Here is a 23,806-nt window from a genome sequence, read left to right as displayed (position 1 = left end):
CTGCTTATAACTTTGAGAAATTGGGCCAGGCACAGTGGCTCCCAGCACTTTGGGAGGCTGAATTGGAAGGATCACTTGAGATGAGGAGTTTGAGACCAGGACTGGCCAGCATAGTGAAACCCTGACTCAAAAAATACAAAAATTAGCTGGACATGGTGGTGATGCACACCTGTAATCCCAGCTACTTAGGAGGCTGCGGCACAAGAATCTCTTGAACCAGCGAGGCGGAGGTTGCAGTGAGTGGAGATCATGCCACTGCACTCCAGCCTGGCCACTAGAAAGAGACTGTCTCAAAAAAAAAAAAAAAAAATCACTCAAAATAAAACAAAACTTTAAGAAATTCGTATTTCATGATTTGTGGGTACATATTTATACACAGTTCAGTTCTCTTGCAAGTGACCTTTCTGTTGCAGCCAGGAAGCCTGTTTCATTCTGTACAGTGAGTCTGCCTCATAACAACAAGGCTGTCACCTCCTCCCTCCTAGCCATTTCCCTCTTGATTAATCAAAGTCAGCCTCAAATGATTCCCTCCACAAGCATTTCTGAAGGGATACTTTCTCTTCTCACATCTGGTTTGGTCTTTACTTGCTTTTGTTCAATATGGCTCTGTCGTCTCAAACTTAGGGAGACAGCATAACATGGTGGTTAAGACCCTGGATTCTAGAATTGGCAGTGCAATTCAACTTTCAGCTTTGCCAGGTATTAGCTCTATGACTTGGGACTAGTTACCTTGCTGGCCTTAGTTATGTCATCTGTTGAATGGAGATAAGAAAAGTCTAATGCTATGACTTCTTTTAACTATTTATCGTATGGTTTGGATTACTGTCTCATTCTGCAGTAAACCAGTTCATCCGGAGTTCATCTTGACCTTTCTGTACCATGAAGTCTATCCCAGCTCTGATACCCTTTCTTTTCTTCCCTTTCCCCAACTCCTGGTGGGGTTTAGGAGTTTGCTTAAAAAAAATTACCCATCTAAGATATCCAACCAGTAAGCATGGCAAGAAAGCTGTTCTCAAGCAGATCAGTTAGATGAGGAAGATTTTATTGCATTCTGCTTATATAAACTGAAATCCTGTGCCAAAGTACCTAGCTCTAAACCCTAACTCACTCCCTCCCTCTCTCCCTCTCTTCCTCTCTTCCTTCCTTCTTTCCTTCCTTCCTTCTATTTTTTCAATACACACATCCCCTCTTGAAGAATCTTGCAGATTTTGTGTTGAGAAGCAGGATGCCATCACAGCCACCACAAAATAAGCATGAAATCCAGATTGCCACCAGTTTTTTTTTTTTTTTTGGCCGTTATTGGGAGCTTTATTATGATTATTATTGGACTGTTATTTTTAATCTGAGCCTCTTTTATCCTTTTACCTTGAATTTTTTGCCCCTTGAGTCCCCATTGGGTATATACAGGACAACTCTTCCAAATACAGACTGCTTTTTATTAGGAGTGCCTCCGTTTGCACTGTAGCACTGATCTTAAGGTGATCTGGTGAGCAAATATTACATTTCATAGTGCCTTTAAGAAGAGGGTAATGGCATAGAACAGGTATGCTTGGCCTCTTCCTGCTAATGTATGCCAGATTGCTTAATATTTCATGTGAAAAAATGGTATAATGAAAAGAGAAGTTTGGTGGTGTAGAGTAATATATGTGCCAAATAAAGTACTTTTCTATTTTGAATACTCTGAGGGATAATGTGGATGCTATCAGCAAAATGTAAATCATTACATTTTTATCACTAAGTGTTAAAGTCCACTATATATTTGGTACACAAAGAATACATTCATCAGGTGTTCTCTTCGCCATTCAAATCCCACAGATGTTTCATACAAAATAATTTCAGTTTGAGCCAGAAGTGGCAGCAGGTGCCCTTTCGTCCTAGTTTCTTGGGGGTAGGAGGTGAGAAGATCGCTTTGGCCCAAGAGTTCAGAGCTGCATTGTGCTATGAGCATGCCTGTGAATAGCCACTGCACTTCAGCGTAGACAACATAGTGAGACCCCATCTCTAATATAATGATGATGATAATAATAATACATTTGTAGGATATTTCTTTTTTTTTTTTTTTTTTCTGAGACAAAGCCTCGCACTGTCGTCCAGGCTGGAGTGCAGTGGTGCGATCTCGGCTCACTGCAACCTCCACCTCTCAAGTTCAAGCAATTCTCCTGCCTTAGACTCCCAAGTAGCTGGGATTACAGGTGCCTACCACCATGCCAAGTTATTTTTTTGTATTTCTTTAGTAGAGATGGTGTTTCACTGTGTTAGCCAGGCTGGTCTCAAACTCCTGATCTCGTGATCTGCTCGCCTTGGCCTCCCAAAGTGCTGGGATTACAGGCGTGAGCCACTGCACCCGGCCTGCATTTGTAGGCGATTTCTTTATAGGCCCTTAGTATAGAGGCAGCTTCAAGGGCCGTGCTGGTATTGTTGGTGAAACTTGCTTAGACTGAAACCACTGGTTAGAAGTATCTCAGGGACTTCAGAGGACTTCTTTCTTACTTTTAATGCATGTTTTTTGGTTTTTAGGGTGATAAACCATGGAAGGATGGTATACTTTAGGGCAAACCAGAAGCTGGCAGTCTCAGACCTCTTGTATTTGGTCTGCAAAATATTTTAAAATAACTTGATTGGTTGCTAGCATTTAAATATCAAGGGATTGGTTGGGCTCAGTGACTCACGCCTATAATCTCAGCACTTTGGGTGGCTGAGGCATGCCAGTCACCTGAGGTTGGGAGTTTGAGACCAGCCTGGCCAACATGGCGAAACCCCATTTCTACTGAAAATACAAAAATAGCTGGGCGGGTTGCTTATGCCTGTAATCCCAGCTACTCGGGAGACTGAAGTGGGAGAATGTCTTGAACCCGGGAGGTGGAGGTTACAGTGAGCTGAGATGGAGTCAGTGCACTCCAGGCTGGGCAACAGAACAAGGATCTGTCTCAAAAAAAAAAAAAATTAGGGATTACACCTACAGCAACTCTGGATTACTGGCCTTTGCAATAGATGTAGAGCAGTGTGGGGTCCACATTCACAAATGGCAACTGGGCAGGAGCTGGGTCATAGCTGGGCTGCCGCCTTAGCTGGAGTGTGACCTCGGGTTTGTGTTGCTCCTCTAGGCTGCTTTGCTCAGTAGCACGGACGACCGTTTGTTCCAGTAGACTTCAGAGTTCACAACCCCTTACTTTAATACTGCAAAGGAAAACCAGAACCAAATTGGTATTCAGAACTAAATAATGTGTTATATGTGTCTTTAATGGCTAACTTTAAGACAAAAGGATATATATATAAAAATAAAATTTTGGGAATCAATATTTTGTGAATAATATAATTAGGAATATATAGTATTTATGAATCATAAATATATAATCTTATATATTTAGTGTATATTCAATTGATAGAAATTATTATAATTTATGGAATTTCTGTTCCTCAGAATCTTCAAAGTTGAAGGCCACGTGGTAGCATCTAGTTCTGATTCAGCCCTCTCCTTTTACTAATCAGGAAATTGAAGCCCAGCAAATCCAGTAATTTGTTCCAGGCCATGCAACTTACAACTGGTAGAGCTGAGATGGGATCCCTGTGTCCTGCTGGTGAAGCCAGGCAGATAGAGTCATTAATGTGCAGTGTGGAATAGATGGAAATGGAACAGTATGTTTAAAGTACATGTCTTTGCCATTGTTCCCATAGGTTGAAGTTTCAAGGAAATATTTACTTTGTGAAGATGGCATAAGTACTCCTGAAAACTACTCTACGTCCCACTGTAGGTCTCGGTTTTTCTGGTAGAATCAGTCTAATATTTCTTCCAGCCTGTGGGGCCTTTTTACAAGGTGCTCTGTAGAAATGTAGCAGGCAGTGCATCTAAAACTGGATTACTTATATACTGTTCCTCTCCTAAACCTGTTCACTTTCCTGTGTGCTTGATCTTGGTCATTATTGCCCTGGGACAGAAGTTACCATATTATATTCTTTTTTTTCCTTCTCTTATTGCTCATATTCTTGGTTTCTAGGTCACATTGATTCTGTCTTAGAAAAGTCTGTCAAAAGCAGTCTTTCCTCTCCATCCTCTCAGTTTCTATGTTGGGAGGGTCCTCACTGTCTCTCAGTAGGGTCATGGCAGTAGATTCTTCCTTGTAACTACTTGATTCTAACTTAACCTCAACCCCAGTTCTTGTCATCTCTATTGGTTTCCAACCTTGACTACATATTAGTCACTTTAAAACATACTGAGGCTGAGGCCAGATAGATCACAAGGTCAGGCGTTCAAGACCAGCCTGACCAACATGGTGAAACCCCGTCTCCACTAAAAATACAAAAATTAGATGGGCATGGTGGTGTGCACCTGTAATCCCAGCTACTTCAGAGCCTGAGGCAGGAGAATCTCTTGAACCCGGGAAGCAGAGGTTGCAGTCAGCCGAGATCGCACCACTACACTCCAGCCTGGGCTACAGAGTGAGACTCCGTCTCAAAACAAAACAAAAAAAGTTCTGAGGTCTGGGCCCCGTGCCTAGAAAGGGATTTAATTCGGTTGGGACAAGGACTCTGGCATCAGCGAGTTTAGAAGCTTTCCAGAGTTCTCATGTCCATCTCCAGAGGTAACAGCCACTGCTGTGCTTTCTCAGCCTGGTTGGTTTTCTACAAAACACATCCAGCGGTCACTCTACCGCATCTCTGTTTTCTGCAGTAAGTCTAGACTTCTAGTTTGGCTTGGGAGACCTTCATAGTTGGATCCTAATTTCTGCAGACTACTCTGTGGCCACTGCTCCCCCATATACTTACACCAAGAGTAGTTTACCCCTCCTGGAGCTCAGAATGCCCTTTGACGATGGTGCGACTTTGTATGTGTGCTTCGCTTCACGTGGCTCCTCTTTTGTGCCCTAGAAAAACAAGGCCTACCATCCTTCAAGGTTATTGGCCCCATGAGAAAACCTCTTCTGCTGCCAATTTGTCACCTGTCACAGTAGTTTAAAATGTACTTACATACTGTATTTATCTTGCTTCTCTAGACCCGAGCTGTCCCATAGAACTTTCTGCATTGATGAAAACGTTCTATACCTTCATTATCCAAGATGATAGCTGCTAGCCACATGTGGCTTTTTTTTTTTTTTTTAGATGGAGTCTTGCTCTGTCAACCAGGCTGGAGTGCAGTAGTGCGATCTTGGCTCACTATATCCTCCGCCTCCCGGGTTTATGCACTTCTGCTCAGTCTCCCGAGTAGCTGGGATTATAGGTGGCTGCCACCATGCCAAGCTAATATTTGTATTTTGAATAAAGACAGGATTTCACCATGTTGGCCAGGCTGGTCTCAAACTCCTGACCTCGTGATCTGCCCTTTGACGCTGGAAATGTGACTGGTGCAACTGAGGAACTGAATTTTTAGTTGTATTCTGTTTTAATTTATTTAAACTTAAAACCCGCATATGGCTAATGACTATTCTTTTTCATAGCCTAGATCTTGACTATGAGCTCCTTGAGGGCAAGGGCCTAGTTTTATTCATGGTTTTATTCCATACAGCACAGAATGGTGTTCCCCAAAGTCTGCTAAATGACTGAATGAGTGGTGTAGGAGTTATATCAAAAATTGTTATATTTTCTAGTTTATACAGCTCTGTACACATATACAAATAAAAATCCTGCTTATGTGCGTAACACATATTCTCACCTCTGACTCTCACAGATCTCATTGCCCCATTTTCCAGATGAAGAAAGTGCAGATGAGCAAAGTGAAGTGACTCATCCAAGTTCTAATCATGACAAATAAGATTGAATTATGCCTGCCAGTTACTTTCATTACATTGTAAGCACGAAATTTCTTCTGATATTTTTAGTTCTGGGTCTCTGAAAACCTGAACCCCAGAGAAAATGTTCTATGGTCTTATGTGTTGTATATAGCCCATCTGGTCATCTCACGTCTCCAGAGGTTGGCTTTTATCCCGTGGTCACTTAAATGACACCATTTCTTGATTCTGGGGCTGTCGCTGGCTGGTACCAGGTTTCTTGTCTTAACACCATTACCAAATCTGCCACGGTTAGAGGTCACTGGTTTGACCCATGACAGCCCTTTCTTCCACATAGTTTTGAAGGCTGACTTTAAAGTTTGATTTTGTTGAAGTGGGAAGCGTAATATTATTAAAGCTAAAGTTAAACAGACCACAGCCCAGGAAAGCCAGTGACACTAAGGCTCATCTAAGACCTTAATGCAAAATCGTCTTATAACCTGAAAGCATTTTTTTTTTTTTTTTGGTGCAGTCTAAATTAGGACACTGTTAGGAGGGGGAGGGTAATGAGGGGTGCATAGTGAATCGCAGTTCTTATTTATAAGAAGTCAACTTGATTAAATTCTTATAGCTTCCTTGCTCATTCTATTTCCTTTGCACTGTATTATGAACAATAAGATGATTTTACTTCAAGGGAATGGAAGGGTTTTTGTTTAAATTATATCTCAATCATTCACATAAATACCAGCTGTGATACATTTCTTACATCTTCAGAGGTATGAACAAGTACTACTGAGACTCGATCTGCTTGGCCACGTGTTGCTGAACCATTGTAGTCAGGAGAGGAACAAAGAGCTGATTTTATGAAGGAAGAAAAGAAGGAAAAATTGTGGCCATTAACATTGTTTACTGAAATTCATCAACTTTTACTTTATTCATTCAAGATTTATTAAGTGCCTTTTAGGAACTGGGCATACAGCTTAGCAAGAGAAACTATTGATTAAATAGATTATTATGGGCCGGGCGCTGTGGCTCGCTCCTGTAATCCCAATACTTTGGGAGGCCAAGGCAGGTGGATCACAAGGTCAGGAGATCGAGACTAGCCTGACCAACGTGATGAAACCCCGTCTCTACTGAAAAAAAAACAAAAAATACCCAGGCGTGGTGGCGCACACCTGTAATCCCAGCTACTCAGGAGGCTAAGACAGGAGAATTGTTTGAACCTGGGAGGTGGATGTTGCAGTGAGCTGAGATCACGCCACTGCACTCCAGCCTGGGCGGCAGAGCAAGACTGTCCCCCCCAAAAAAAAGACCATTATAGTAAAATGGACTCGTGCCTATATTAAGACAAGTACTGTGTACAAAGGGACTAGATAACAAGGACATTGATCTAAAGAGAGGTTAGGAAGGGCTTCTTGGAGGAAGTGGTATTTGTACCTCAGTTACATGGGATGTGTGGGATTTCTCTAGGTGAAAGTGGGCAGAGAAATTCACAGGTAGGCTAGATCTGTGCAATGGCTTAGAGACAAGAGCGTGCAGCGTAGGTGTGTGTGTCCGTCCATGGTAGAATGGAGGTCCCGGAGCCGCAGAAAATGTGTGACCAGAGGACCAAGCAGCAGGTGACATCCAGCAAAGCCTTTTGAATACCTCTGGACACTTCCCCTTGACCTTCCAGGCCTTAGAAAGCTAAGAAATTGTTCAGCTGAGATGGGATGTGCATGGAGAAGCAGCATGTAACGTGAAGCTTCCACGTCAATGTCGAAATGCATCCCGATGTCAAAAATTTTCAGATGTGACTGCGGAAGCTGTCTGGGAATTGATGGAGAACGTTGCACATTCACAGTTTGCAAGATGAGTTTGTCTTCCCCATAGGTAGGTTTGAGGAGAGCAAAACCAAAGGCAGAAAAGAGCCATCACGAGAGAATGGCAGGAGTCGTGGGAGGCGCCCTCGTGTGGGCCGGCGAGTGTCGGTCAGGGGGAAGGAACGAGAATGGAGTGGAAGTTGTTGGATGTGTCGGAGGAGTCATAGGTGCCTGCAGAGCGTTTGGGCTCGTTGGCTGGGCGGGCAATGCCAGCATTCACTGAGGGAAGGCCGAAGGAAGAAGAACCAGATTGGTGGAGAAGAGGATGCTGAAGAAGGTGGTAGATCATGGAGAGCCAACGTCACAGGCTGACTGCTTGGAGATGGGAACTGTTTGAGAATGGCTTCAGCAGCAGAGGTTTCAGTGGCACTGCGTGGGCTTCAGAATGTTTAGGAGATGAATAAGTGGAGACAGGGAGTATAGCAGCTCCAGAAGTTTCTGAAAGGGAGGAGAAAGTAGGGGGTTATGAGACTCTGGAAAGAATTTTTGGTTCATCACGGAGCAGAGATTATAAAGTCACCCCAGAATCTTTTATTTCAGTTTTATTTGAAAATAATTCCAGAACTATGAATTCTGAATTCATAGTAACTTAGTAGTTGGAAGCAACCTAGAGGCTTCAGGAACTTAGCATAGAAGTTTCTAGAAGCAGGCAAACAAAAGCACACAGCAGACTGGATCATGTATATATGACAGAAATTTTATTTTTGTTTAGACGGAGTCTCACTCTGTCACCCAGGCTGGAGTGTGCAGTGGCATGATCTCAGCTCACTGCAATCTCCACCTCCCAGGTTCAAGTGATTCTTCTGCCTCAGCCTCCCAAGTAGCTGGGACTGCAGATGTGCGCCACCATGCCGGCTAATTTTTGTATTTTTAGTAGAGACAGGGTTTCACTATATTGGCCAGGCTGGTCTCGAACTCCTGACCTTGTGGTCCACCCATCTCGGCCTCCCAAAGAGGTGGGGTTCCAGGTGAGAGCCACGGCGCCTGGCTCTGTCTGACAGAAATCTTTAAGGAGAAGACCCACAAACAACAACAAACATAACCCTTGTGGTGATGGTATGGGGCTTTTGGTGTAAAGAAAGTCAACCCCCCATGGCTCAAAGAGCTCTGAGGCCATTGTGGGTGTAAAGTGTGCAGTGGTTATTTGAAAATGTGTGTGTTTGACAAAGATTTCTATCAAAAAAATTAAAAACTTGTGGCAGTAAAGTGGTCAAGTGGTTTTCTAGAAAACTTCAGTTAATGGCAAAATCATGACTTCCAGGACAACTGTAGGGAATAGAGTCACTTTGAAATGTTTCTGCCCTCTTTGGGGTACCCTGTAATTGTATTCTGTTTATGAATGTCCTCCTCACCCCTGAATGTGTGTGTGCTTTCCTAATGGAACACATCTTTACTCTCAGTAACCATGTTAATTTATGGTGTATTTTGGTATTCCAAGAAGTGAAAAATGGGGAGTTAATATGCCTTCTTTGTTTTACTCTGAAGAGGTTTTTACTACCAGGACCTTGACATCTTCCACCTTAGTTTATCTTTAAGTTATCTTTAACTGGAACCATTTTGTCCATTAGCTCTATTCTAATCACCTCTCAGAATGGTCAGATTTACAAGCAGCACATGACAGAGAAAACATAAAAAAATCAGCCAGCTTCTCCTGACATTCAACAGCAGCCTACGTCTAAATAGTGAAAAAGTTTATTTGCTTTTTCTGAGGATGTGCTAAGTGATTTTGCAGTTAGAGTGGTATGGCCTTCTAGCACTTAGGCCTGCATTTATTAAATAAATTTGTTCTCTAACTCAAGTGTTAAGTGTGTATTATGAAACCTCAAAGCCAATTTCAGTGATTGCAATGTGCAAATATTTTTAAAATTATGTAATTAAATAGGACTTGGCCTGCAAGGTCCACCAAAGTAATTTATTAATTGAATAGTCTGATTTAATTATATGTTATTTTCATTTATTCAGGGAAGTGCCTGCATCTCTTGCAGAGATGGGAGCCTCTTGTGTGCCTGTCACTGGAAGTACAGAGGTCCTCTCCAAGAAATCTTTAGCACCCAATTAAATATTAACCAAGAAGAAGGGACTTGTTCCTTCTGTCCCTGAAACTCTATTTTTATGTCTGAGTCTGGTGATTTTAAAGGAAAAAGAAGGGGGGAAAAAAAAACCTTGCTGGGTAGAATTATTTGTAATTCATTCTGTTTATCACTACATTATTTAAAAATGAATTCTTCTTCTTAATTGTGCCCATGTACAGGGTTTTATAAAGTATGCGTATAAAAAGAAAAGCCCCTTTAATTCAGTGTTAGCTACATCTAACTATGGCTAAAGCCACGGCGTATCTGTTTCCTTAAAATGTCATTTTAAAGGTATTGTGGTTTTGGAGCAGCAGCTGTGACTGAAAAGTATGTAAACTAAGCTGTTCTTGCTCATATCATTTTTATATTCTTATGTCAGACCAGAAGGCTGCTTTAAATTTATTTTTCATTGTGTATTAGTTCTAGAGCCTGTTTTTTTTTTCCTTCCTTGGGAGCATATGTTCTTTGGGACGTGTTATACTCAGACACTTAAGAAAATAACAATTATGTGTGGGGAGGGAAAGTTACCAAAATAGTTTCTTATTTGAGTATTGTATTTGGGGGAAGATTAATAAAAAAAATTAACTCTCACGAAGTAGAATTTGGGGGCCTAGCATCTGTGTTTTAGGAAATGAAAGAATTCAGGCACACTGTACTAAGTCACGTGAAAGGCAGTAACTTTTAGAAGTCCAAATTGCTTTCCCAAAAGGAAAATATTTTTTGTTGCTATTAAATATAGTTTATATTGCTACTTCAGAACTTTTTTTTTTCCAGTGGGGCCATTTACTTAAATTCTTAGTTAATATTTCTGTATAGAAACGTCTTTGTCTTTGGAGCCCGCCTGTGCGAATTCCCATTTAATATGCGGTTGTGGATAAGTATTTATTCATTCCATGTGGTACTCCGCACCTGATCAAGTGACAGCATGGCGTCATGTCAGCCAGCAAAATGTTTGAGTGACTTTTGAGTAATGGTGGCATAGAAGGTACAGAGGGTTGAAGGAAATAATAATGGGAATTTTTTTTTCCTTTCCTGTATATTTCAGCATGTACAATGCTGCAACTCTCTGGTGGAAATTTGGAACACAGGATAGTAAAATATTCCTTTTCCTAGAGGGTAGTAAAAGTGGAGTAGAAAGTAGGAGCTATTAGAATTTCCATGGTAAATATAATTTGATTACATATGTCGGTGGGTTCCCTCTGAGCTGAGGGTTTTACTTTGAGAGTTGTTTCACAATGATGCATTTCTTTCCTGCTTTTGGAAGCAAATTTAGCCCTAAGAATTTGCCCTGGCCGGGCATGGTAGCTCACGCCTGTAATCCCAGCACTTTGGGAGACTGAGGCGGGTGGATCATGAGGTCAAGAGATCAAGATCATCCTGGCCAACATGGTGAAACCCCATCTCTACTAAAAAATACAAAAATTAGCTGGGCGTGGTGGTGCGTGCCTGTAGTCCCAGCTACTTGGGAGGCTGAGTCAGGAGAATCACTTGAGCCCAGGAGGAGAAGGTTGCAGTGAGCCAAGATTGCACCACTGCACTCCAGCCTGGGCAACAGAGTGAGACTCCGTCTCAAAAAAAAAAAAAAAAAAAAAATTTGCCCAAGAAGATCCCATTGACCTGCCTTATTTGTGCAGGCCCATATCCAGGTTCCCCAAGTGAAGGAAGTAATTTGGGAGTGAAGGCAGGTCTCTAGTGGTCCCACTGTTGAGCCACTGTGTCTCTTGCTGGGCCCCTCGTGGGCCCCGGGTAGTGGAATCCTCTAGGGCATTAGCTGGCCCTGGTGGTCCTTGGAAAGGGACCTATCAGAGCATCTGGGGGTTATGGTCACGATAGTTCACAGGTACAGCACAGCCATGGTCATTCTGATGGCCACTAGCTATAGCTCTGGAGCAGGGCTCTGGGGAAACCTCACCAAGCCAAGGAGGAAGCAGGGAAGTCCAGGGTACTGATCAAGGGTGTGTTCAGGTGGCTTGGGGGCAGGGGCTGTTTCCCAACCAGTACACAAGTATTTCAGCATTTTCACACCTTGTTCAGGTGACCAGTCTGTAGCAATTGAACACCATCCCTGAGTACCCTTCCTTTTAAACCAGTGAGGAGCCTGAGTCTGGAGAGGGGAAGAAGCTTCCCAAATTCTAGCTGAATTACCGGTGGGGCCCAGGAGCAGAATTGCCCTCTCTTGCCTCCTAATAAAATGTTCTCTCTACTTCACTTGGCTGCCTCTTAACAAAAGTATGGAAATGCCTCTTTTTCCACTTACTTCAAACCAGAGTTGAAGGCCAGGTATGGTGGCTCATGCCTGTAATCCCAGCACTTTGGGAGGCCGAGGCGGGTGGTTCATGAGGTCAGGAGTTTGAGACCAGCCTGGCCAAGATGGTGAAACCCCGTCTCTACTAAAAATACAAAAACAAAATTAGCCAGGTGTGGTGGCAGGAGCCTGTAATCCCAGCCTCTCAGGAGGCTGAGGCAGAGAATTGCTTGAACCTGGGAGGCAGAGGTTTCAGTGAGCGAGATCGTGCCACTGTACTTCAGCCTGGGTGACAGAGTGAGACTCCATCTCAAAAACAAAACAAAACAAAACAAACAAAACATACACAAAAAACAGAGTTGACTAAAAGAATTTTCTTAGGAACAAAACCGAAAGGCAAATACAAGATGCCTGGTGCCTGGAAGTGAAGGACTTCATAGGAGAAAGTAAAGCTTGTTCACATCCAGCTTCAGAAGCAACAGACTGGCACAGTCTGTGGGACACTCACGACTGCTCCTTCCGTTCTCTGGCCTCTTTCCTGTTCACAGGATCCTGCTCCTCAATCTCCTGTTAACATGACTGATGTTCCCATGGGCCATATTCTCCAGCCATTGCTTTTCTCCATGAATTGGGAGTCACAGGCTTGAGTTCCTGCTTTCGTCCCCACCACCTGTGTGACCTTGGTCACACGCTGAGTCCCCTCCCAGCGGGGGAGCTGCTTGCCTGGCCCTCTCAAAGGCACCTTTTAGCTCTAAAATGTTTGCGGTTCTCTCTCTCTCGAGATTTTCCCTATCCATGTCTTATTCCTTCCACTTAAAAGTGTGTGTCACGCAAGTGAGGCAGAAAAAAGTCTAAATTTTGGTCAAGAAATCGTCATAGTTTATCCCAAATCTGTTCTCAGGGGACATCCTTGTTTCTTTTTATTGGCAAAACTTGGTCAGGGAATTTCTGGTTAAACGAACTTTGAATCAGGTTTGTGCTTGCCATCATTATTAATAGGAGTATTACTTTCTGTCCCTGATAAAGCACCCTGGTGTGGCTGGAAAGTGGTTCTGTGCCTTTTCCCCACCCAAGTGAAGAAGGATGTGAAAGGTCTGTACGGTGTGGAAAGTGCCTTAGCAATTAAATAAAAGGCTGGTTTATATAAAGGGGCTTGTTTCTATATGGAAAATATGAGCTTTTTCTTTTCTTTTTCTTTTTTTTTTTTTTTTACATGGACCAGGTGTGGATTAGTTCACTGAACCTTTTACCCAGCCTTATTCCCGCTTGTAATTCTTCTGAGGCATAGTTCAGCCAAGTCAAAGAAACATGTTATTAAAGGTGAGCTGAAAGGCATTTAAAAAATAAACAAACTGTTTAAGATCCTAAATCAGTAACAGAATCTATATGCACAGACTTGAAAAGTACAAGAAAATGTGTTTCAGTGCCTTTGGGTTCCAGGCTGGATTCTCCTCCTGCCTTCTTTGAACATCTCCCCGAAGTATTTTTTGGTAGTTGGTGGGACAAGCAGCCCCAAGGCTAACCTTGGCTTGTAGCTTTTTTGTAACTAATGACTTGCCTCCACTGAGGTAGGTGAGACCCCAATCTTACATCTACGATTCTCCAGCTAATACTGAGGGGGAAAAAATAAGTACTTTGATTTTATTTTAGTACTACGTTCTTAAGAAGTTTAAAATCTGATATATATTCTTTCTTTTTTCCAGCCTGTAGCATGGCAGACAGCCAGATTTTTTTTTTTTTTAAGGAGTCTCGCTCTGCCGCCAGGCTGGAGTGCAGTGGTGTGATCTCAGCTCACTGCAATCTCCAGCTCCTGAGTTCAAGCGATTCTCCTGCCTCAGCCTCCTGAGTAGCTGGAATTACAGGCCCACACCACCACATCCAGCTAATTTTTGTATTTTTAGTAGAGATGGGGTTTCAATGTGTTGGCCAGGATGGTCTCGATCTCCTGACCTCATGATCCGCCCGCCTTGGCCTCCAAAAGTGCTGGGATTACAGGTGTGAGTCACTGCACCCAGCCAGTCAGGTGTTTTTAACAATTTGTAGAGATGGCAGAAATGACGTGTAGGAAGTTTTCGATTTATTTAAGTTATATCATCCCTGGTAATAATAACAGTAGCCATTATTTCTTTTAGCTTTCACTTTGTGCCAGGCACTATTCTAAGTACGTCTTCATGTCAGTGCGTTTATTCCCCAAAAGCAAATAATGCACTGTATTGAAGCTCAGTTTATGGATAAGAACACTGAGGGATGAGAACTTAAGTAACTTGCCTAAGCTCACAAGGTCAGTAAGCCCCGGAGCTGAGCTTCGAACTTGGGCACTTGAATCTACCCTTGTAAATTCTGAACTCTTCTAGTCTAAAGTATACTGTGTGGTACTGTATTCTGTAATACTTAGTTTTAGGTGAGGCAGCCTGAGGATACGTTAAGAAATACAGATATTCGTTCTGTACAATGTCAGCCTTGCCTTTTAAAAATTCTTTCATAACTTTCACAACTAGTTTGCTTTTGTTATTTTTACTTGATAACCTGTTTTCAGCCAACGAATAAGTGGGTATCAATCATTTGCAGTCTGTTTGTTTTACTGCTTTTTTAAAGAATTATCTTAAAGTTTCACTGTGATTGTGGAATTGTACAAAGACATTCTCTCATTTTATTTTATTTTATTTTTATTTTGTTAATTTTGTTTTTGTTTTTGAGATGGAGTCTCACTCTGTCACGCAGGCTGGAGTTCAGTGGCGCAGTCTCGGCTCACTGCAACCTCTGCCTCCTGGGTTCAAGCGAGTCTCCTGCCTCAGCCTCCCGAATAGCTGGGATTACAGGCACCTGCCACCACACTCGGCTAATTTTGTATTTTTAGTACAGACGGGGTTTCTCCATGTTGGCCAAGCTGGTCTCAAACTCCTGACCTCAGGTGATCCTCCTGCCTCGGCCTCCCAAAGTGCTGAGATTACAGGCGTGAGTCACCATACCCGGCCTATTTTAATATTTTTGAGACAGACTTTCACTCTGTCACCCAGGCTGGAGTGCAGTGGCACAATCTCAGTTCACTGCAACCTCCGCCTCCCAGGTTCAAACAATTCTTCCACCTCAGCCTCATGAGTAGCTGGGACTACAGGCACACACCACCATGCCCAGCTAATTTTTTTGTATTTCTTGGTAAAGACAGGGTTTCACCATGTTGACCAGGCTGGCCTCGAACTCCTGACCTCAAGTGTGATCACCCGCCTTGGTCTCCCAAAGTGCTGGATTTACAGGCATGAGCCACTGTACCTGGCCTATTCCTCCATTTTTAAACAGTGTCTTACTTTGTTGCCAGGCTAGTGTGCCGTAGCACCGTAATAGCTCACTGCAGCCTTCAATTCCTGGGCTCAAGCAATCCTCCTGCCTCAGCCTCCTGAATAGCTGGCATTTCAGGTGTGAGCCACTGAGCCTAGCTTATTCTCCCATTTTTAAAGTAATTTCAGGTAGCAGAAGCAGGGAAGGAGAGGCATTTGCCTATGTTGGCTTTTCTAAATGTGTTTCTAGTGGGAGCTAGAGAGGTGGTGAGCTTTGGGGAAGCCTACCCTTGGGTCAAAGTTGAGTGTAGAAGGGAGCTGCGATCTCCAGATGTCAGGGAATTTAGGAAGAGAGGCATGGGAAAGAAAATGGGATGAAAAGGTGCCAGGAAGAATTGCCTCATCATTTGACATTGTGGTGGTGGCCAAAAGGTAAGTTTCTACTTTGAGACCACTCTCAGGCCCTGTGGGCACAGAGCTGCCAAGTTTCTCAGTTTAAGGACTAATAAAGTTGGGATGAGGGTAATTTTGGGAGACTGAGTAATTTTGGGGGAAGGATTGCTGGAGGTCTTTCCAGCTATACTGACAATGGACATGGATTCATTTTTGAGTGTGAACGTGTCCATAATAAAATCTAGCTCTAGAGCCATTAGAGAGCTTCTCTGTATGGGCTGGAGTGCTAGCCATTTTACGAATAACAGGAGGAACAGCGTAGCTGGAATAAGATACAGGAATGTTTTTCTTCAGCTCACACACTGGTTAGCGTTATTCACTCATTCTTTATTTACTGAACGTCTACCCTGCGTGCCACTGTTCTATACTGGGATATAGCAAGCAAGAGGCTGGCACAGTGGCTCATGCCCGTAACCCCAGCACTTTGGGAGGCCAAGGCAGGATGATCACTTGAGCCCAGGAATTCAACACCAGCCTGGGCAACACAGTGAGACTTTGTCCCTACAGAACAATTTAAAAACTAGCTAGGCATGGTAGCACGTGCCTCTAGACCCAGCTACTCAGGAGGCTGAGGTGAGAGGATCATGTGAGTCCAGTAGTTCCAGGCTGCAGTGAGTCATGATCGTGCCACTGCACTGCATTCCACCTTGGGCAACAGAGTAAGACCTCGTTTCAGAAAAAAAAAAGGGGAGGGGGCGGGGGGTACAAATCAGATAAAGCCCCTGCCTTCATGGAGTATATGTTCTGATATTTTTGTCACAAACTGAAATGAATGTGACTTGCCTAGAAGAACCAAACAGAATGAGTTCAGCTGCAGTGGGAGCTGCCAAGAGCCAGATGTGGCCATGGGAGTAATATCTCTGAGAGCCTGTCATCTGGCTCCAGCTGTGTTAACCTAGGCCTGGTAGGCAGCCATAAGCTGTGTCTGCCAACTGGTGGCCAGACACTAGTGCAGGCTTAAACAATTAGCAGAATTCCTCATCCGGTGGCTGGATTCGCTGTGTGTGTCCTACAGACGATCGCTGCTGTCCAAACCAGGGGACTCTGTGGGCAGAAACGCCCAGAAGAGAACCAGAAGTTAGCCCCTTGAAAAACCAGTCAAAGCCTTCTCATCCTGGAACATAGAGAGGGACGCAGGAATGGGAGAAGGCCAGCATCAGTAAGAAAACAAAAGCAAACCAGACATGGCCCTCCGCCTGGCACATCTGAATTCTGCCTGAGAACTGGTGCCTGATACAGACTGTCTGCCTCTACCATGCCCCTGCAGAAAAGCAACGAGTAGCATTTGCCTGTGAAGAAATACTTCTTCAGTTATTATTTTTTACATTGTTGCCCCTTGGTGAGAAGCATTTAAGATGCTTTATTGGTTTTACCCAAACAGAGGTTTCCATGAAATTATTCATTCCCACCTTTTGGAAACAATTGGATCCCCACAAACAGGCTGTAACTTTCAAAGGTCTATTATATCTGCCTTCAAAAATAAGTGTATAAGTAAATAAAATGCTTCAGCCTGCCTGCCTGTGGAAGATTTTTTATAAACTGTAGAGTTGCTGGTTTAATGGACCAGGCAGGTTCTGCTAGCACACGGGAAAATAATAGATTTTGATCGTCCATTGTCCAGCATGTTTCTAATACCACAGTAGTTGCTCAATAAATGTTTGTAGACTGAGCTGAATAAGGAAAAATTCCAGTGAACATGCTGACTGGTGAAAATGGTAATTAAAAATTAGTGCAGTTATGTCACATCATAAGTGGGGGGAAATAACCCACCATTTAGCGTCCCCCTCGCCACAAAAGTAAGAGTTCTAATTGGAATAAGCTTAGGATTTTTTTTTTTATATGTCCACATCTGAAGAGTGGTTATAACAGAAAGCACAAGATGGTAGAGATGAAGGCTTTCGGGGAGACTTCTCTTGAGGCTGAACAGATATGCCCATGTGAGAACATCTTTATCATGGTGAGGTTCTTGGTGGTTTTTCAAAGAAGTCCCACTCGGAACAGATAACAACAACAACAAAATCATTGAAGTGGGGAAAATTCAAAAGATGCTAGTTTATGTGTCAAAATCAACTTTTGCATTCTAACTGCATTGTGTAAATTTGCTGTGCAGGAAACATAAGTGAAGCCATTTGGTTTTGTGGCATTGGTGTGGGTTGGCTCAGGGGGCGGGGATAAGGTCGAGGCATTGCTATAGTATGAGGAGAGCCAGATGGTTGTATTACACATCTTTTGTGTTCTTGTTTGCTTCTTAAAGCAGTTGCAGAATTTTGCCCTTGGCGATATTTTCTTCGTGCCTGTGTGTTCTGCTATGAATTTACTTTTGTCAGAGTACTTTGAAAGAAAAGCCTTGCTCAGAAAAAAAAATTTTAACTTACGTTATGAACTCGTGAAGTCAACAGTGTGTTCATAAAAATATTTTTTAAATGTTAAGTATGTTAGTAAATAGTTGGGAGAATCAGCTTTTCTTTTTTCTTAGCGCAGTGATGTAGACCATATTTTATGTCAATTCAGGGAAAGAATTTTTGTGAAATTATGAATGTGCGATTGGTGATGGATGGATGGATGGAGATGGATAGACGAATAGACAGATACATGGAGCAGATACATTGTTATTCCAGTAGGGATAAGGCCTATCTGATTAGAGATTTAACTTTTTCCATTACTTACAGCAAGTCCTCAGGTTGTGGTTAACCTCTTGTGTGTTATCAGCAAGCCTAACTTGGTAAGTTGAATGAGAGTGGGTTAGGGTAGGTTGGGGAGTTTTGGTTGACATTTGTTAAAATTGCTGTTACACCACCATTGAAATTTGTATTTATTCCCTACTAAAAGGAAATTCTCTTTTGCAGTCACCAGTGGCAAGGGATATTTAAGATGTTCTAATGCATGTAAGGGGTGATTTTATCACCAAATGCTTTTAATAAAGAATTGCTTTGGAGCTGTTCCTCCCCGCCCCCCCCACACACATTGTGGTAGAATGCTTCAGAATAATTTAATGTCCTTTTCACAGTTCCAGTTTATTTTTTTTTCCTTTGCTCAAATCAGAGAATAGCAAATATGTAGGATCCTTGGGCAATGGTTTATTCTCCTGTTGTGCACAGATTTCCAGTTTGAGTTGGAACCTGCAGTCCCTGATGAGAAAACAGGAAACTTACAGTCCTAACCTTATTGAAATCTCTGCTGGGTTTAGTCACAAGTCTGAGGCGACTCCTTCCAATAATGAAGCCATTGTACGCATCATATCTGATCAGTTCTTGAAATGTTTTAGTAAGTCTATCTTACAACATTATAAGAAGATAATCAGCAGCCTTAGAAGGTCCCCATCTGGACTGTAGAGTTCTTTTACTGAAAGATGTTTTGCCTTTTTGAGATAGCTCTCGCGTTTCATCATCTGTTCCGCCGAGATGAAGTGCATATGAAAAGTCAGTGACTCTGAATCCATCTGTTGTTATTATTTTCCACTGATAATTGGCTTGAACAATGAAATGTCTGTGTCTGCAGCCTTTGAAACTGTACACCCTGTTTATTTTCTGGAGGTCTCACTGCAACTATGCCCCCCCATCTTTCCCCCTGCATTTTCTCTCAAGCTTACAGCAAGTGGCGCTTGTGTGAGGATGACATCTTTGACTCTGTGCATCAGTATGTGTCACTCAGCATCTAAAGCTTGCATACGGATTTTTGTCACAATCCCTGCGTCTGTGCCGTTTGCTCCCGAATCCGGCGCTCTTTCAGCAAGGAGCTCAGCTGGGCCACAATGCATGGATCCCTTACCTGGATTGCCGTCTTTATTTCACTGTCCTCATTAAAATACTAATTTAGAGTACAGTATCTAACACCTATGGAATTAGATACTACCTATAATTGTATAATATATTCAGTTGCATCCAGGTTTGCGTGATACAGGGCATTAATATTGGATTCCACTAACATCACTTCCATTAGCTTACTCAACCAGTATGAGATATAGATGAGCTGGGAAGCATAACTACCCTCAAAACTGCCAAAACAGTCATTAGAAGCTCCATGGGGATGGACAGAGGCTTTCTCACAGTGATATACTGATTAAGTTTTGTTCTATGGCTTATTTGCAGCAAGGTTAGATCACTATCGTCTATGGATGCGGGTTATCTATAACACCTTATTTGGAAGGTCGTTTCAAGGCAAAAGAGTGAACAAAATCAGCATCTTTTCAGTTTCTGTGCGCACCCCTCTTAGAGAACCTATGTTTTATTCTCTGAGTCTTTGGGTATCTTTTTAATTTTGTTTGTCTTTTCTCCATGTTATGCCATAATATATGTTTGAAATGAGTTCAGCGTTTGTTTCTAAAAATATTTTAAAACTTTTCAGTGATGATCTTCGCCTTTTACAGCAGAATGATTTGGCCAGAAAACAGTTTTGTATTAATAAATTAAAACTGCTTTTGAAATAGAAAGCTGCCCTTTTTCCCTTGGCTAGGATAAATCACAGCATTCTCGACGGCTGTGAAGGATCTGTGACCTATCCTTTTTAGTCCAAATACAGTAATAATAGAGACACATCCTATAGCACAGCCGTGCTGGATTTGGCCCCAGAGTACTGTATGGCATTAGTAAGTAGTAGACGAACATAATCTTATTTATGTTTCAATCGAAATCATTTAATACTGCAAAGGTTATTAAAAAATAATTAAGTTACTAAGACCAACATGTGGCTGGAACAGAGAATAAGAGGTCAGTGTGAGTTGATTCCATAAGCTAAGAAAAGGCAGTAGTGAATTCCTAGCACTGATATGTTTTTTCTCTTGCTTAAATTCCTGGGTTGTAAGGACAAATTATGTTGAGGTATGGCATATTTTCTGCCGAAATGGAGAAAATTGTTGACTGTAATTATGTTATTTAATTGAAATTATAAGTGGTTGAGGCCACTCAGTTAAAAGCATTCCTTCTAATATAGGGGTGATGTTTTTAAATGAGTGGTCATGGATTGGTGACATTTGAAAGGCAGACATTTGGGATATAGTTTTGGAAAACTCGAATTATTTTCCTTAAATGATTAGTGAACTAAAGAGTATAGTTAAGTAGCATTTTTTGTTGTTGTTGTTTATTCTCTTTAATTAGATATGCATGAATGTATTATGTGTGAGTATATATGCACATATATATGTATATATGTGTGTATATATTTTTATATGTACACTTTATGTGCATATATAAAACAGATCTTTCTGTAGGTACAGAGTCACAAGAATCAACTTATAATGTGACAAAGCAGAGAAACAAGATGTATATCTCTGACCTTAAATTGTGACTAAACAACCTGATTGTTTAAAACTCTCATTGAATGTTAGAGATTGCAGTGGAACCCACAGTAGAACTCCAGGGATGGGTATACCATAAGTTCTTTTTGGAATAGCTGGAGATTCAACAATAACACTACCCCCTTCCACGAGTGAGTTCTTAATTACTAATGAATGCAATTCATTTTAATTGTTATTATAGCAACATAACATTTAACCATCTCCTGTTTAGTGGTGTCCCCTGGAACAGGCAGTGTCTCCTGTCAGAGCGAGGACAGGTAGAAGGCACAGCGGGCGTCTGATTGAGCCAGTTATTCATTTGCTGAGTGTTTGTGTTTATGCAAAGGGGCCTCTTCCTGCATATTTAATCTAGAGTAAGGCAGTGGCTTTTGTTGTGTTTAGCCCACATACCTTCAGTCCTTCCTCACACTGCCGCCAGCCCGGGAGCCCTGAGAGCCAGCAGGCTTCCAAGCGCCTGTAGTTTCTCCCTTACAAACTCTCAACTTTCTTCCGTTGTGTGAAAATTACCTCTCCCGCCCCAAAGCTTTGCCTCCTCACCATGAACGGGTAAGTGTGTGCGAAGCCAAGGCTGACACTTTTGTTTCATTTTACTAATGTTGAGAGGGTACTTTGCTGCCCTTCTGGGCGCCTCCTGAAAGCAGTCCTGTTCCTGGGCCGTTGTCAGCTTCTGGCTGCATTGAAATAGACAAGTACAGGTGCCTCTTAGGAAATGTGGCTGCATTTTGGACTAGCAGAGAAAGGCTCGTGAGGACTAGAGGGAATTAAAAAGAAGAGAGAGAGAGAGAGAGAGAGAGAGCAGCTTTATTATTCTTTGTCCTAACAAATCCTGTTTTGTAACTATCCTGCAGATAATGCTGCCATTGTTTGCTAAAAGCCTTCAAACAGTGTGTAAGACTGAACTGTAAGAAAACAGAAACTCTGCCGCTGTATTGTCTATACCCGGGCCAGGGTCCTCCCCGAAGGTCTGCGCCGGAATAGGAAGGGTTTTCTTCTGTGGAAATCGAATCGTCTCTTCATTGATATTAATAGCACACTAGAGATGTTGGCCATGATGCTCAGAGAGGCGGTCGGGAGGGAAGGAAATCTGATCTTGCTGGGGGGAAAATGACAGCCTCTTGGCCCCACAGTGGAGGAGACATCATCCAGGCTCAGTGTGCATAATGGCATCCTGGCTTAACTGTTTGCTCTAGGAATTTTAATCTTGAGCTGTTTGTTTTACTATCTGGGGTCTTGCTATTTTTTGTTCCTGTACTGTCTTTAGAAAGCACCATATTCAGGGGCTAATCCTGTCTTTTTTTAAAGTGAATTTTTAAAAAAAGACTCGGAGAAATTCACATACTGTACACTCAAATCATTCTGGGGTAGGATGGGGTATTCTGCTTTCTTTTTGAGGGTAGAGTGTTAGTTCAAAAATAAGTTGCCACAATTAACAAGGGTGAACCATCCAAGGAAGATATGTCCTGTGTAAAGATATTTCAGGGTGTGGGAATTATGTCCAGCCTCTAAAAGAAGGAGTTTTCATGACCAGTTAACTGTTGCCTCTGTTTGAGTAACTCTTTTCAACAGAAGAGTGTGCTGTTCCCCCACAGGTTGGAAACTGTGAGAATTTAAATAAAATTTCATCAACCTTATTAAAATATGTAGGGACTTGTGTCTTCTTGGGTACAAATCAGTCTAGAGACTTAGAAGCATTTATTAACAGTGAGACTGCTGAAGGTTTTTAATAACAAAATTACAAATACTCTATCTAATTGTAAGTATATGACTTTTATACTTGATTTTTAAGGGGAAAAATACTTTTTTTTGAGGGAAAGTAACTCCGTCAGAGCACCTTCTGTGATTAGCGCTATTGTATTCTTAAATTTTGATTGATAGAGATAATAGTTTTCACTTAAAAATACAGACAGGTACTTTAACTTTCCATGACAATAGCTATTTGCATTTCTTTTATCTTTTTGTTTAACATTTGTGGGGGTTGGGATGGATTTGATTATTAACTCTTATTGCACACTAAAGGTGAATCTAAAACAAAGGCTTTGTTAGAGCTTCAAAGGGAAAACAGCAAATATTGTTTTTAGGTTTCAACATTTAAAGGCTGTTAAAGGATACCTATAAAATATTTTCACATGACCACAGCCAGGGTTTTCCTTTTCTGTAAGGTAGGAGAGAGTCATTTTTCCAAATGAGATGGGCCCATGTGGAGTTATTGCGGGAGGCGGGGGTGCCAGCCAGAAGTAATTTCACGGATAAGCTTCCACTGGGGTTGCCTGCACCACATGGCTTAGTATATAATATTTTCAGTTTTTGCCCCACTAGAATGGACTCCAAAGATAGGCAGTATGATCTGATGAGGGTCCTAGAGGATGAGGAGAAAGGAAGGAAAATGTTACTTGCAGGGGTAGGAGGGAGATTTGGAGAATGATGGATTAGAAGTCGCACATTTCTTTGATAGAGACAAGTAAAAGAAGTGTAGTGTTTGTGAAGCTACAAGCCTGGAGAGCGTCCAGGTTCGCCTCTGGTCTCAGAGACCCTGACTGCACAGCAGTTTCTTCCTTCCTTTTCTTTCCTTTTTCCTTCCTTTATACTTTGACTTTCTTTTTCCCCGTTTTTCTCTTCTTTTTCCCTTTTTCTTTCCTTCTTTCTTTTCTTTCTTCATTCCCTCTCTTTCCCACCTTTTTTTTTTTTTTTTCAAACCTGACTCAATATTTGAAGTCCTAAGGGCATAGAACAAACTTTATGATTGATTTTGGAGATTTTCTTGTCTTTTTTTTTTTGCGATGGAGTTTCGCTCTGTTGCCCAGGCTGGAGTGCAACAGCACAATCTCGGCTCACTGCAACCTCCGTCTCCTGGGTTCAAGCACTTCTTTCCTCACTCTCCCAAGGAGCTGGGATTACAGGTGCCTG

The 23,806-nt window shown here is 42.2% G+C and overlaps 1 protein-coding gene across 8 annotated transcripts in view; it reads left to right on the top strand.

The window, feature by feature from the left end:
- The window catches only part of FOXP1 (forkhead box P1), a 635,379-nt gene that overhangs the window by 255,857 nt on the left and 355,716 nt on the right, over positions 1 to 23,806 (top strand). The window contains exon 1 of one of the 8 annotated variants that reach the window (XM_064361900.1): positions 21,430 to 21,448. The exons of 6 other annotated variants lie outside the window; for them this stretch is intronic. The gene's annotated coding sequence lies outside the window, so the exon portion shown is untranslated. Of the gene's footprint in view, positions 1 to 21,429; positions 21,449 to 22,568; positions 22,656 to 23,806 lie in introns of those variants that run through there. One more of the 8 variants, XM_064361899.1, reaches the window with a different exon arrangement.

This window comes from Aotus nancymaae, unplaced genomic scaffold, assembly GCF_030222135.1.
Source record: "Aotus nancymaae isolate 86718 unplaced genomic scaffold, 86718_ANA_hifiasm-v0.15.2.pri h1tg000046l, whole genome shotgun sequence".
In the NCBI taxonomy this organism is placed as follows: Eukaryota; Metazoa; Chordata; class Mammalia; order Primates; family Aotidae; genus Aotus; species Aotus nancymaae.
Note: the sequence above shows the minus strand (reverse complement) of the source record. Positions and strands in the feature narration are given on the sequence as shown.